Source organism: Rhamphochromis sp. 'chilingali' (assembly GCF_963969265.1).
Source record: "Rhamphochromis sp. 'chilingali' genome assembly, chromosome: 9".
NCBI lineage: Eukaryota > Metazoa > Chordata > Actinopteri > Cichliformes > Cichlidae > Rhamphochromis > Rhamphochromis sp. 'chilingali'.
This window is the reverse complement of record NC_137936.1, coordinates 35,429,617-35,445,726: the sequence shown is the minus strand read 5'-3', so window position 1 is coordinate 35,445,726 and position 16,110 is coordinate 35,429,617.

The window sequence follows — 16,110 nt, the reverse complement described above, 5'->3', positions numbered from 1 at the left end:
ACACACACAAACTCCTTCTAGCTGCTGTCGGCTCCAATCATTGGCCACCGAGGAGGCACAAAGCTTAAAAGAGAGAGGAGAGAAAAATAACCATGGCAACAAATTTGAGGCAATTTCAGTAATAACATGAATTAGACGCCAGGCTGAATTATGTCGGGGAGGAAAGAAAAAGCTCTCAGCTCTTCTTTTGAAGCAATAGGAATAAGAAGATGCTGCAGAGGCCGTGTTTGTACGGTTGCAGCTTTATTTGAGAAAACGAGTTTTAATTTGTTTTCAGAGACGGTCTGATGATAACGCTCTGCTGTGATGATGACACTGTTTCTATTTTAATCTGGATGCTACATTATACTGGCCAAAATAGGACACACACACACACACACATGAACGCACACACACACTGTCACTCATACAGAATGAATGTCTGAACATAAATGGCAGCTGGCAAAACAGGCTTAGCCAAGCATGAAAATCAACATGAATTCCCACTCGGCTGGAGCTCGATGCCCTGATGTGGTGCTGCCTGCGACCCGTGTCCACGTCCCCAGACACCCCTTCACACAGTGGAGTGGAGAGCCACGCCACTTCATGGGGCGGAAATAATCTCAGATTGTTTGAGAACAGAACAGATCTCAGATGATGCAAAGAGCAGCACGGCAGTGTAACTGAGATAAATTATACTTAACCAGACATGGAAGTTATTTATTAATCTTAAAAAAGCATTTTGGTTTGGGGTTTTTCATGGTACGTGATTCCTTTGTGGGGGAAAAAAGAAAAGTTCAGAATTCTGGAAATATTGGAGAGTGAGATTCAAAAAAATTCAAAAAATTGAAGGCTGCAAGGGAATTTTTTTGTGCGTATTTGTCTGACATGGTTTCAAAGACATGCTGCCTTTATTAGTTCAGGTTCAGGTTACTTACAGCAAGCCTCTGTAACTGGATTCAGCTGTGACTCACCAATCAGCCTGTTCGACCTTTTAACAATTCTATTAACTGATTTTTCTGTGCTTTACACATAAATATCCAAACCACAACACAGAAAAAGGATAAACTCAGCACAGATTGCTTCAAGATATCAGGCTGAACCACCATCTGACCATTAATGCATGTGATGTCTTGTGTATGACTTCATTTCCTAAAATCAATGTCATCAAATCAATTTATGAGGCCGAGTTATATTTTTGCAACTTTCTGTCAAGGGAAAATCTCAGTTAGCTTTGTCTCTTAAAATTGGGCAGCAACTGGTTTTTTTTTTCTCATTTATGAAACCAAACCTGTGAAATAAATCTGCCACACTGACTCAGTTTCTGTGACTGAGTGAGAAGAGAATAACTGGCAGCTTTAGACTGTGTGCACGCTGCAAACAGACCTCATTCACACCTCCTTCCGCTCTCTTGTTGAGTGATGCAGGTGCAATATGGAGGGCAAACTGATTCCCATGAGCACGAATTCAACCATCAGATGTTACACATTTAGTCAGGAGCAGAAGAAAATCACACAACAGTTGTGTAATCATTTCACATCAGTGAGTCATCTGCTGTTTCCCCCCCCTCTGACTGCAGACAGGAGCGACAGCACTGTAATCTGAACACAATGAGAGGCACTGTGTTGTTGGATGGAGACTGACACATTTAACGTACTTTGAGGAGAAAAGCAAAAAACTGCGGGGCATATGCTACACAGACCATTATTCAATTATTAGTTGAATAAATAATTAGCCTACACACAGAGAGAATAATCAGCACCTACATTTTAAGACTAAAATCTTACAATTTTTTGCTTCTTGAATATAACTTTTATCTGGTTTATTTCATAAGTAAATATCTGTTTGTATCCTTTCAGTATCCAAATCACAAGGAGCTTTACAGACATAAGACCAAGATTTAAATGACACCAGGACAGCAAAATACAGGTGAAATAAGACAGAAACAAAATAAAATGCTACATGAATCTGAGTTTGAAAAGGTGAGTCTTCCACTGAGATTTCACACTGAAGGCCAGAGAGCAAATATGTTTTGAATTTTGGGATCTGAACATCTAAGATTCCTGCTGATGGCATAATGCAGCAAAAGTTCACTGATGTAGGCATGTGATTCACCATGCAGACTGTGATCTGAAAACTTTAAATTGAATTTTCTATTTAGTGGGAAGCTGGTTCAGTGAGATCAACAGAGATGTGAGGCAGGAAATATTTGCAGCAGCATTTTTTAACAGTTGTAGATGATGTAGGGCGGGATTACTGAGCCAGGCGAAGACTGAGTTACAACAGCCCAGGTGAGATGAGATAAAAGCCTGAACAAAAATGTCCAGATGAGATTTTACTGATTTTTCTCAACTGATGAAAACAGAACAGAAGCAGTTCTTTGATATGCAAAACAGAGTAACAGTTCCCCCGTGAAGTTTCTCTCCCAGGTTTCTAAAAGTTGTTTTGATATAGAAGAGCGCAAACCCAGATTTGAAGCGGGCTGGGACACAAATAAGGACTTCAGCTTTATCCACTTTCAACCAGAGAAAGTTATCTGAAAACAAGGATTTTATGCAGTCCAGTTTTGTAGAATCAAACATTTAGAAACCCACTAAGGTTAAAAGCAATCATTTGATGGCGGATTTGGAGAAGGAACTCCATTTAAACAGGAAGAAGCCATCATTCAAACGGTCTCGGTGAGGAGCAACAACACTGATTAATTATTAGTTTCATTTTTGAGTAAAGAGGGTCTTTAAGCATGTACACTTAGGACAGGAGAATAAAATGAATTTATTTAAATGTTCCTAAAAGGAAAAGATTGAGGTACAACGTAACACACTGATGGCAGATTTTCATCAGGGTGCTGCGATTTTCGTATACCAAGCTTTGGCAAAAAATAAATACGTTTTTAAAGAAATTTGCATTGTTTTTAGGGTTTAGAAGAGGAAAAATCAAAAAGATGAAGCTCCAGTATGACGTTTATAGAAAAGGACAGGGAGTCAGTGCAGGTTGTAGCCCGGATCTGTTCCGTCTCCCCTCTCGTCTCAGCCGCAGCAAAGTGTTTTTGTTCAACCTGCCAGTGTGCCATTTACACAGAGCTCTGCAAACCACTCCTCCCCTCTGCCATTTAAATCACACTGGGCTATGCTGCCTTGGGTCAAAATTGTCCTTTTTCTAATTGCAAGAGCAAACGAGTCTTTTAATAGCACCTCCCTTCTCCCTCCATCATTTAAACTGGCTTTGATGATAAGTCACTTTAATTTCCCTGTAAACAAACTTATTTAAACTAAATAGTTAATAGAAGTTAAAATGTTATGAAATGTGTTCCTATATGTAAAAAACGAGGAGGGGATATTTCTACTTTCATAATGTGCAACTTCATGTGTGACATGATCATCATCTCCTCCTACAAAAGCCCATAATTTACAGCTGCTGTGCAGCAAATTCAAAATGGGGCATTCAAATGAAGCTGGGTCTTTTCACCCTTCAGAAAGCACCAGCTGTAGGAGAAAGCACTGACTGAAAGTGGAGGAAAGGAGGGGGAAAAAGGGAGAGATGGAGAGAGTGAGGGGGTGCTATTAATCTCTGTCATTCACAATTCTACAATGAATTGCAGCTGTGGCTGCAGATAAAAACTGAGCTTTTCTCTTTCTTCTTCTTGGGTGATTATCTGCAGTCAGGTGCCTGGATGGAGGTATGATCACAACAAAGAAAGAGAAAGAGAGCGCTTGCACGAAGGGAGGAGAGGGACAGGAGCAAGGGCAAGTGAGGGATAAGGGAGGATAAAGATTAAATAATAAGACAATGAACGAGGAAAACGAAAGGCTTGTAGAGAGGAAAGCAGGAGATATGAAGGAAACAAAGAGAAGGCAGAACTGTTAATGACGACCAATAACAAAGAGACAGACACAGTCAAACATACTCAACAATTTCAGAGCTTTAAACAATTATTATTGTGTTAGTGGCTAATAAGAAACCCAATTTCCAAATGAACCACCAAACAATTTGGTCCAAAAACATCAGCTAAATTTGAAAGTGATGATTTGAACTTTCATATAACCAGAGAGCATTAGACATTTTGAGTCAAAGATTCAATTATAATGCTCCAATGTTACAAGTAATTATAATACTTTTATTACTATTGAGGACAAGACGTGGGAGAATATTGACCCTATATCTTGATACATTTACTTCAAAGGTAGCACCTTGTGATGCAGTCTGTGACTCCTCTAATTAAATGGAATTTGAATGTATTGAATTATATGTACCTTTAAATTCTTAAAGGTATGCACACGAGGAAGTAACAAGTCATTTTTACACGACACGAAGAAATAATTATACTGTAACTTTTGTGTGTTTTAGAGAAAAAGAGACACAAATGATACTGTAGTTTATCTGGGAGCATTTTATAATAAACAAATTGTGCAGAACTGAAGGACTGAAGTTTGTCCCAGGTGCCATAGGTGAGAGGCAGGGTACACCGTGTCCAGTTCAGAGTCCCTAGCTGTGACTCACCAATCAGCCTGTTCGACCTTTTAACAATTCTATTAACTGAGTTTTCTGTGCTTTACGCTTAAATATAATAAAGGATAAACTCAGCACAGATTGCTTCAATCACGGATTGCCCTGTGTGTTGGGCTGCACCCCATCAACGCGTTAGCACGGTTAGCTCGTTAATGTGTTAGCGCCATCAAGCCCCACGCATGGGGCGATCCGCCCTAACTTGCTAACAGAGATTTGCCGCGTTAATGCGGTTATGGCGTTAACGTCATTTTAACAACATTTTAACGCAGACAGCACTACTATTTATATATTTCACTTACCAGACCAAGGTGTTAAAGCCGCTACAGAAGATCTGGAAACAGGCTGAACACACAACCATTGAGCATAGTGCTAATCCAGCCAGGCCATGAAGTGAAGTTCAACCACAATCCTGGCAGATCAGCTGATTTCAGGTCTAGTCCACTTTAGCTGATGGCTGAGCTGACACCCTTTTGTATATAAAGTGAGTAAATGTCATAAAGGACTGACTACATTACATAAGCTGCTTAAGCCTGCTCACAGTTGTTTCATATTTGCAAGCCTCTTTGCAACCCACCTTCACATAGTTCCTCCTTCTCCACTGTTTCTCTCTTAAACGGGGCCATTTCTGTTGATATTGATGTCCGTTTCTCTTCTGCATCCAGTCTACATATGTACACAGAAAGGCATGCAGGTCTCCCAGCAAAGCCATAACATCTAACATAAATAAGTGCAGACACAAATGGCAATCTTCTTTTGACTATAAGTGGTCCTGGCTCAACTACACTAATGGTGGTGGTGTTGAGACTAATACATTCAGAAGAGGTGGGGGTGAGGGGGCATTAGAGGACAATACAGAGAGTGGTGAGATTGAAATGCAATAAGTCAGCAGTGAGAGTCATATCTGGATCGTGTGAGAAGAGGGAACGGGTAAGGAGCAGATATGGAGCTGTTTAATATTGTTTGCTGTTTATCTCAACTAAACAGAAGCGCACGATCGAGATGGTATCACGTCCACCTGAGGGTGAAAAACGGTGGAACCGTGATATGCCACATTCAAGATTGAATTAGGGAGAGGTGCATGCTGATAGTCTGAATTCTGTTGCTGCATAAATGGCCAGATCTTGTTTTTATAGGAATGTAAACCACAGGATTAAATAATGTGGGAGCATCAGGTCCTTGTGGTTATGCAAATGGATTCAACTTTCCAGTCCTGTGACTGAATATGTGGTTACCTCAGATAATGTCTGCTACTTTTTTAGTAGCTATTTTGGCCGCATGAAGTGTGTCACGGAAGTGGGATAGGGACCAAAAATGGCAAGACATAGAGTCAGGACAATGCACAACAAGCAAAATAACCAAGAAAGAAAACGATCATGTCACTAAAACAAAACAAGAATCCAAATATTTAAGCACCGGAAATGTGAGGAACCATGGGATTAGGGTTTGGAGTACAATTGGAGCACAATTGGATAATGCTCACACTGGCTGATGAAACTAACAAGGGAGAGACAAAAAGCCACAAATGAGGGGAAAAGAAGCAAAGCAGGAAGTAAGAACACAACAAAACACATGAGAACATTACCCTTGAAAGTAAAAACCTAACACTGCCACATGAACAGTGTCTGTCATGGAAATGAAGACAACTGGACTTCTTGAAGATATTTCACATCTCATTGAAGAGGCTTCTTCTAAAATCTGATATTTAAACCCAGTGACATTTTCCTCTTGGGTCACATGCTGAGGTAACCTGGGCTCATGTCACCCTGTAATCATGTAGGTCAATAACTTTGCAGTACCTCGAACATCGGTTTTTAGAATCTCTAATTTCCTGGTTAGAAATAAAATTGAGGTTATTTTACTCTATCTTAAAAATCTTTGACTACATGCTTAATCTGGATGGTATTACCTTTGCCTCCAGTAGCATCTTGGAGTCTAGGGCATGTCTTTCAGTGAGACCATGAACAAATATGTAGGACTGCCTTCATTCATTTACGCAATATCCCTAAAATTAGAAGCATCCTATTTCAGAGTGATGGTGAAAAACTAGTTCATGCATTTATTACTTCTAGGCTGGACTTAAATGGACTCCTCACATAGAAAATCCTGAGTAATCAGACCCCATCGTATCTTAAAGGCCTCATAGTATCATCCCAGTAGAGCACTTCACTCTCAGACTGGTTTATCAGTGGTTCTTAGAGTGTTTAAAAGTAGAATGGGAGGCTGAGCCTTCAGCTTTCGGGCCCCTCTTCTGTGGAACCAGCTCAAGGGTTTGGATTGGGGGAACAAACACATTCGCTTCTTTTAAGATTAAACTTAAAACTTTCCTTTTTTAAAAAAAAAAATAGTTAGGGCTAGATCAGGTGACCCTGTATCCTCTCTTAGTTACGTTGGCTGCTCGGGGTTTCCCATGATCCATTGAGTGTTTCTTCTTCAATCACCTCTTTTCACTCACTATGTGTTTAATAATAATTAGTTATTAATAATCTCTGGCTCTCTTCCAGACGGTGTCTTTTGTCCTGTCTCCTTCCTCTCACCTTCTCACAGCAGATGGTCGCCCCTCCCCAAGCCTGGTTCTGCTGGTCGTTTCTTCCTGTTAAAAGGGAGTTTTTCCTTCCCGCTGTTGCCTAGTGGTTCATAGAGGGTCCTGTGATTTTTGGGGTATCTTTCAATGTAAAGCACCTTAAGGTGACTCCTGTTGTAAATCCATCCATTCGCTTCCCCTTGTCCTTTTCAAGGCCGCGGGGGGCGCTGGAGCCTATCCCAGCTATCATAAGGCGAGAGGTGGGGTACACCCTGGACAAGTCGCCAGTCTGTTGCAGGGCTAACACACAGGGGCAGACAACCATTCGCGCTCACACTCACACTCACACCAATGGACAATTTGGATTAATCAATTAACCTATCCCCACAAACTGCATGTCTTTGGACGGTGGGAGGAAGCCGGAGTAACCGGAGGGAACCCACACAAACACAGGGAGAACATGCAAACTCCACACAGAAAGACCCCAGAATGATGAACTCAGGGCCTTCTTGCTGTGCGGCAACAGTGCTAACCACCATGCCACCGTGCTGCCCCTGTTGTAAATCGGTGCTATATAAATGAATAGGACAGAGAAGCCTTTGGTATGAGAGCTGAAATGTCTTCACGGACCAAAAAGGAAGTCTAGTTTGGCTCCAATCTAGTCTAGTTAGCCTTCACATGAAGGCTAACCTTAAAAATGACAACAGAGACGGGATTATCCAGAATGCTGGAGAAACTAGATATACAAAGACACACAACGTCAACAAATTTGGGATTAACCCTTTAAAGCCTAAACCATTAAATAATCACCATAAAATTCAATTTCTTTGAAAATTTAGTGTTTATTGAAATTGTCCAAGCGCTCCAGCGCCCCCCGTGACCCTGAAAAGGATAAGCAGAAGCGAATGGATGTGTAGCCGGATGGGCTATTTGCTTACATTTGCTTACAGTTTGTTGCTTTAAAATGTATTGTGCTATTTATTGATGTTTTTCAGGTGGGGGAAAAAATCACACTGATGATGTAGCGCTCTTAAAAACTCAAATATCTGAAATATGATACACTGGGCATTAAAGGGTTCAGATGCAAAACATACACAACAAAAACCTGGGATTGTAACATCGTGTTTGTTAGACATGAACAAAATGTCCACTTCACATGAAAACAAGAAGCCGTGGTCAGACGGCAGGGAGAGAGACTGCTGACAGGACCTGATTTGTGTTGCTGTCAAAACACAAAGGTTAATGAATTTGGGAATGTAAACCAACCAAAGAGAAAAGATAGTATTACATGCACGACTGCAGAGGGCAAATAGACACAGAACAAGCACACAATTTCACATATTATAGGCTTTTCAATACCTTAGAATGGTTCTCCACGTTCTGTGTCTATTTGCCCTCTGCAGTCGTGCATGTGCTCCTTTATGTTCTGCTCAAACAGGACAAGAGGGAGATCAAAAAGCAATCGGCGGTGAAATGTAGAGACACAGGACGAGGGAGCCTGAGGGTCAGCGTGAAGCGGGGTCGGAGAAGTTGGGCTTATTGACAGGTTTGTATGAGATGTGTTACTGCAGTCACCCTCGGGGATGCAGCTCACTATAGAACAAGTAAGGCAGAAACCAACTGGAGAGATTAACCTCTGTGTGTCGATGAAAGTGAATGAAAGATGGACTCGAGGGAATAACAGAAACACACTTGAGTGACTTGCGGATCGGTACCGTTTTTACAGTCTTTTGATTGCACTCTCAGTCAGCTGCTTACATTAAATGATGTTTAAATCGATAAATCAATGTTTTTTACGTTATTTTTGCACTGCCTTGACTGCTTTGGTCACTGTCACATTTAAAATCTGATCGGATGACACCCAAAGAGTCATGAAGAGCAGATTATCTGAATCATCTTAAATCCTGCCCAATCACAGCTATTTTTTTTACTTTAAGAACTTTGATTTAAAGCCACTTTTTAGGACTCAGAGACAGCTTGTATACTGGATTATTATGTTTGAATAAACAAACCTTTGGTTTTATATATTTCAGTTGCTTACTGACAGAAAATACCACAAAAACACTAAACAAGTGTTAGATTAGACAGTTGTGCACGGTAATTTTTTGCAAATGTTACTGAATTTTTCGAGGCTAGCATCAACTGGAAATTAGTAGATATTTAACATATCAAAAATGTTCATTCCTACTAGACTCTACTTGTGTAGCTTAGCATAATTCACAACAATCCTTATTCAATTTCGGCAGGCCCGAAATTCATCCTCTGTTTGAAACAAGATGCTTTATCTCCACCTTAAACCAACTTTCTCCTCATTGGCTGACCTTTGCAAACAGAAGGTTTAAATAGCAGAGGGGTGGGGCTGGTGTGTTCCCATCCACAGATGGCCATATTAAGCATGGCCGCTCTCACTGACATGATACAGATCCAAGGGTAGAAAACTAAATTTAGAGCAGTCTGAACTCTGGGCTATTTGGAGCTTTCTTGAATTTGCGATTGTTTTTTAAAAATATTTAAGCTGCCACTTATCTCTATAAGAAGGTGAAAGTGGCTGAGATCGGACTGAAGATTGAAGCAGTCCACAGCTTTACTGACCTAAAGTCTAAACATAGCTCAGTCATTGGCCTGGTGTCGCAGAACAATCATAGCTCTTGAAAGACAAAACACCTTTTGTAGCCCGGCCTCAGTATTTGTGCGATGTCTCGCACATCAGCGCAGAAATCAATAGTAACACCCATTCTCCTGCTGTGTGTTGTGCATTTTTGTGTGTTCCTGTATGTGCGTGACTCCTGTGGCTGAGCTCATGATAAGTGCTGGAGTATTTTTTTTTTTTGCTCCTGCACTTGATTGTGCTGCTGACAATAGCAGTTAATGACAGCCCAGAGTGGCTGCACGGTTCGACTGCTGGGGGAGGGGAGGACACGGAGGGGAAAAACCCATTTTCAAAAGCATACATGGTTTTTGTTCCTAAACCTGTATGCAACATGGCCAGCGGTTGCCTCTATTAGACTGCAAGCACTCTCCACGAGCACGGCGAGTTTCAATTAAATCAAAGCTGTTTGAAGGCCTGCCGACATCACAGGGGCTGAACAAAAAGCTTTCAGCAGGTTGTGAATGTAGTCAATTGCAAACAAGATGTGCATTTCAATGACTCATTCAGAGTGGATGGGAGAGGAAATGGAGGGGTTACGCTAATAAAAACACTGGGATGCATTAGAATAAACAAAGCATCGCTGCTAATTTAAAAATAAGGGATTCCCTGTATCACTCACCTGAATTTGTTTCATCTAATCTTTTGATCCAGTCTCTTGTTAAAAGAAATATAGCAATTTACGCTATCAGAAGAAGCACTTGGCATATTTTTTTTAAAACATAAAGGTTAGCAAATGCAAATAACTTCAGGACAAAAGAAATAACAAAATATTCCAGTGGGGTTTTTTTGTTCGTTTTTTTTGCTTATGGATACAAAACCTACAATTCATGTTTTTCTTCTGTACAATCTTAGCTGATTTTAAGATGCTTCTGTACTGAATAAACTATGGTTACATTAATTACTAGAAGAGATCACATCCTCTGTTAGATGGACAGTGTTTCTTGAATGGCAGATGGAGTAAAGTTAGCTTTTTGCCTGCGACTACGGTTTAGTGAAAGGCCTAGCAGCAGCTCTTGAGCTCGGCAAAGCCCTGGGTACTAATGAGAGGCTTGAAAACTGAAAAAGGTGGAAGGTAGGGTACAAAAATGAGAAAGAAAACCTATGTCTCAGGAAGTCAAATCTAGTAATGGAACCAGAAGAAGGTATATGGGTTGTGAAAATCTGATTGAAGTACACCTTGAATAAACATTTTGAGTCCATCTGGGTCCAACGACTTTTTAGCGATAATGTTTAACTAAAATAACATACGGTACATGACTTTAGAGAATGTTAATCAAAAATAGCATTATTGGGAAGGAAATATTATCTGCTGACAAAAAAAAAAGTCTTTGTCTGACTAGACGGTCACAATGATTTGTCAGCTACAGCCTTACTTGTGCTTTTTTGTGTGTGTAACATATTTTGATAACGAAATCAAAATCTGAAAAGTACTCTTATGATCTCTGTACCCACAGTTAAACAAGTGACCTGGTGATGCTGTCTGTGTGATAAACAGGAATCTGTAGTTAGCATATCTTAGCTTAGTTTAGCATAAATATTGACATCAGAGAAACTATCAAAAGCTTCCTGCGCATACTTGATAAGGGAACCTATGAGCAAACTATCTGTTAATTTACAGCTGGTTTAAAAGTAGCGTGTACTCTATGCTGTCACAAGTGACTTCACAGCTGCTGGCACGACTGTGTTGCACTTTCCCGCCATTTCAGTGACGATTATACAGCGGGAGATGCTAACAGTTTTTAAAGATGAGGCTTTCAAGAGAAAACTCGGAGATGTCCTGTGACATGATAGTTGTCGCCACTCAGTTAGAACTTCCACATCAGTGCTGGTGTGAGTTTGTGTTGTTTGTTTGTTTGTGTGGGGTTTTTGCAGTTTCTTTAGAAAGTCTCTTCTTTTCACATCATTGCAGCATCTCCCTCTGTATAATTTGGAAATATCTGAACTTGTGTTCTTCTGGCAGACGGTACAGAAGCCTGCAGACCAGGACCAACCGACATAGGAACAGTTTCTTTCCCCTCGCCATCTCCCTTCTAAGAACCAAATTCCTTGTATGTGTCTGCACATATACTTGGCCAATAAACACGATTCCGATTCTGATATATAATTAAAATGGAAGAAAACTTTTTGTACAATTGCATCTTCTACCCAGCAACCCCACCTAAGCCACCTTAGCCAGGTTACAAGCTGAACCAAATCAAAGCCTGGCTAGCACCAGGAGTAGTGACATCACTTTTGCTGTGTGCTGCTGTTGGTGAAGGTAGCATCGGGTATAAACAGGCCTTTGTGGGACTGTGGTGATGATACAGTCACCACACACAATAACCAACTATAATCTATGCCTTAACATTCAGGTATTGGCTATTTGGAGGAATTTCTGTTATAGCGAGTAATCATTTATGGAAGAAGGTATGTTTTAAAATTCTAATAAAAAAATAAAGACTGTCTCCAGCCAATAAATTTAATTTAATTTCTGTTTTCTTCTCCATATAAAGTGTTGAACCTGCACACGACCAAAGCTTGCTCAGATATGATTTGTATTTTTATATGCCAATATTTGTTTAGATTGGTTCACACCTAAAGTTCACTGAGTACATAACTAAGTAACAAAGTTTAGAGGGTTGGTTGGACATTCAGACTGTGTTTAAATAGTGTTTATGCTAAGGTAGCCATGCTATAGTTCATATTTAATGTATGTTTATATAATAATGTGACGATTTCAATAAAAAGCCAACATAAAGTGTCTTAGTAAACCACCAGAACAGCTATAATTATTTACGTTTCTACAAATCAAAGGAAGAAGTGAACACCAATCTTGCTACAGATGTTCCCTGATTTGGTCTTTTGGTGATGATGGTTGAGACGACTAATACGCTTATCAATAAGTGTTTAGCTGAGTTGAGATCTGGTGATACGCTTCACATATTTTTTACTCATCAAACCATTCAGTGACCACTTTTTTATATAAACAGAGACCATGGGATAAAAATGATCATTTAGAATAACTATTGATTGTGAGTGAATCTTTCCTCCAGTAAGACAAGTGGACACCAGCTGTATCCCTCCAAGCCACCAGATCCCATCTCTGACATCAGAAGGTGAGACTCTTAAACCAGATACCCTGTTTTTCTATAAGGTGGCTACATGAAGCCATGTACATTATAAGTGCTTTAAAAGATGAACAGAAAGCTTGACATGCACTGAGCTTATCAGGCTCTCACTCAGGGAGTGTGTTGTGCTTCAGTATGAAACACGTGTGAGCCTTTCAGCTCTCTCAGTCAAAGTGCAGCCTGATTCAAGCGTGGGAATCCCTGTGAGAGCGACAAGACGTCGCTGCTTTCATGGCATAAAACTTTAATGAGAACAAAACTGTTACACATCCGTTAAGCAGCCACTGAGGTCTGCTCCTTTATTGACTTGACTCTGGGTGACAAGACCACACACACACACACTGTTAGACAACAAACACACACGAGTAGGAGTTCTAACTGTGTTGGAGGTTGGAGATTAGGTGAGATAGATATTTATGGTTCTTGCTGTGCTATTCACCTTCATACAAACATTATGTCTGACAAAAATGGAAATGAATGGCTAGAATCATTTTTAACTGATTAATGGAGCATTTTAAAATAATAATTAGCTCTGTTAATAGACTACTCATGTATTTTACCCGAGGGCAAAATACATGATCTCAAGTGTCAGATATACACCAGATACCCTACATCATTTGAGCTGAGAGAAAAACACGCATGCCCAGGTCAGAACTGTGTCTGGTGATGGCTGAGATTTTTTTTTTTTTTTTTTTTATGCTGGCAGTGTGTGAAAAATCGATGGTATAGCTTTGTGCCAGCCCCGGGCCGTGCAGGTCCCAGCGGATTGGCTCCGTTTATTGTGCTCAAAAAAAGGCAATTACAATGTTAATGTGTCACAGCAGGAGAGTGAACCCGAGCCGATCCAGCAAGGGGGACGTCAGAAGGTGATGGAGAGAGCGGAGTCACTGTGGGTTAACAGCAAAACAGCGTCTGGGGAGCGTTTTATATCAAATACACAAGCAGGAGGAGAAGGAGTACACTCACCAATGCTTTCAGTTTATATTAATGATATAATATAATATAATATAATATAATATAATATAATAGATAGATAGATAGATAGATAGATAGATAGATAGATAGATAGATAGATAGATAGATAGATAGATAGATAGATAGATAGATAGATAGATAGATAGATAGATAGATAGATAGATAGATAGATAGATAGATAGATAGATAGATAGATAGATAGATAGATAGATAGATAGAGTAGAAGAATTCCTCTTGCTATTTGTCATTGTTGTCGTGCAGACAGAAGCCACCAAGCAGGACTAATACAAACCCATCAATGTGGAAGTCTCACGGGAGCCCATAATAAGCCATTAAACAGGCGCATTAGGAGTAATGAAAAGGCTCTTAGTGGTTTACCACTGCAGGCCACCTGGATTACTCTTCGTGGAAGTGGGCGGCGGCTGTGGTTGTCTAACGGCTCGGCTGCAGCACAGTGAGGTCAGAAAAAATATGATAATGTGAGCTCTACTCTGCATATCTATACAAGCTTTAAATGCTTGATTTGTAATTAAAATGTTTAAACTAGGGAAATTACGCACAGACGACGTGGCTGATACGGCAAAATTACGCATTCATATGAACACATTTTGACGAGGACCTCCTCCTACAGAAGGCACCGGTAGCCCACTTTGAGGGACACCTGTCTCAGCTGTGCTGACTGCTGGTGTCAGTTTGACTTAAGTGTTTTTTTGTAATGCGAGGTTTAAGCGGTAATACCCATAAAGTTAATCTCACGCTTTTTTCTGGCCTAATCTAAAGTTTAGATTTCAGGTATAACTTATAATAAAGTTCCCTGAACCCAAATCCTGCAGGAATATATATAAAAAAGACAAAAACACTCGGCTGAAAGTGATGCGTGGTTCACGTGGCACAGAGAAATATTCTTTTCTCTCTGCTTTCCAAACGATTCACAGCAGACAACACACAATCCAGTCGATAGCACAGGCAGAGCGCTACCTGTGATTGTGATGCAAATGTTAATGGACTCTGAGGTCCTCTGATTAGCCTGATGTGGGCTAATTTCCCTGCTCTAATCCCCAGAGAGCGAAGAGTGCCATTTCACCGTCCCTTATTAATTGAGGAGTGTTGGGGTGGTATTTTCTGCCTCGCTGAGCAGGCGCAGCAGCCGGACAGTCGTGGGTTAAATGGAAGGTAATATGGCACAGGATCCAGAAATCTTAACCAAAAACCCCCACATTAAAACGGCCGCATGTGCGCGTTTTGTTGGCATCGCTGTCTCGTGTCGGCTCGGCTTGGTTCGTGCGCCAAACACACAAACACACAAATAGTGGCACAGTGCCATATCTTTCTATTGTTTCATTGAAAACATTCATGGCTGAACTGCAGACGCTGCAAAAGCAAAAGTTGACTATAATTGTATTCAGCGATGCCATGGTAACATAAAACCACTGTTAATCTTTGACACTGCACCGGCGTAAAGACGTCAGAAGCCCAACATTAGCCTAAGTATAATTTTCCTTTTGATCCAATAGTCTGGTTTATGGTGGCCAACAAAAGCAAACTGCCGCCCCGGTTTATTCGGTTATTTATTTGTTCGGCCTTGTTCTCGGAATGATCTTTCTGAGAGAAAATGTTTCCTGCAATTGAAAATTATTTTATGAATCGAGAAATGGGGAGGGGCGGGGTGGGTGGGGGTCTTGTGCCAGCTCACCCATGTGTGTAATGCGAAATTTTTAAAGAAAAAAAAATGTAGGGCCGGGAGGGGGCTGAGACACTGAGGAGAGAGATGGGAGGGAGGGAAAGCTGTGCATGCGGTGGGGGTGCGTGGGCTGAAATACTGAAATAAAATGAATCTGAGGACAAACTGAGATCACGATGCAATTTTGGATTCTTCCACCACAAAAAAGGCCGAATGGCAACGTAGATGACTCGAACATGTGAGTCAACATACAAAAGCAGCGCAAACTAGACAAAGAGCTTTGATCGGCCATATCTGTGTCGACAGAGATGTGGATCCTCCTGGGACGTGGCACCCTGACCCTCTGACGACTCTCGGGATGGGTGATAAACTGGGGGGGGGGGGGGGGGGGGAATCACTTTCTTGCAAGGATATCACAGCAGCGTGCTCGGATACAAACACAACGAATACTAGCTCATTCTGCCAGTTTATCATTTTATTATTAATAATAATAACAATAATAACAATAATAATAACAACAACAACAACAACAATAATAATAATAATAATAATAATAATAATAACAATAATAATAATGTGACATGACAGAAAAAGGGCTCTTATTTGTTTGAAAGTTGTTTGTTATCCTTGTGCACGATTTTGCGTCATCACATGACCATAAAACCAAACTTTTACTGCAAAGTCAGACCAA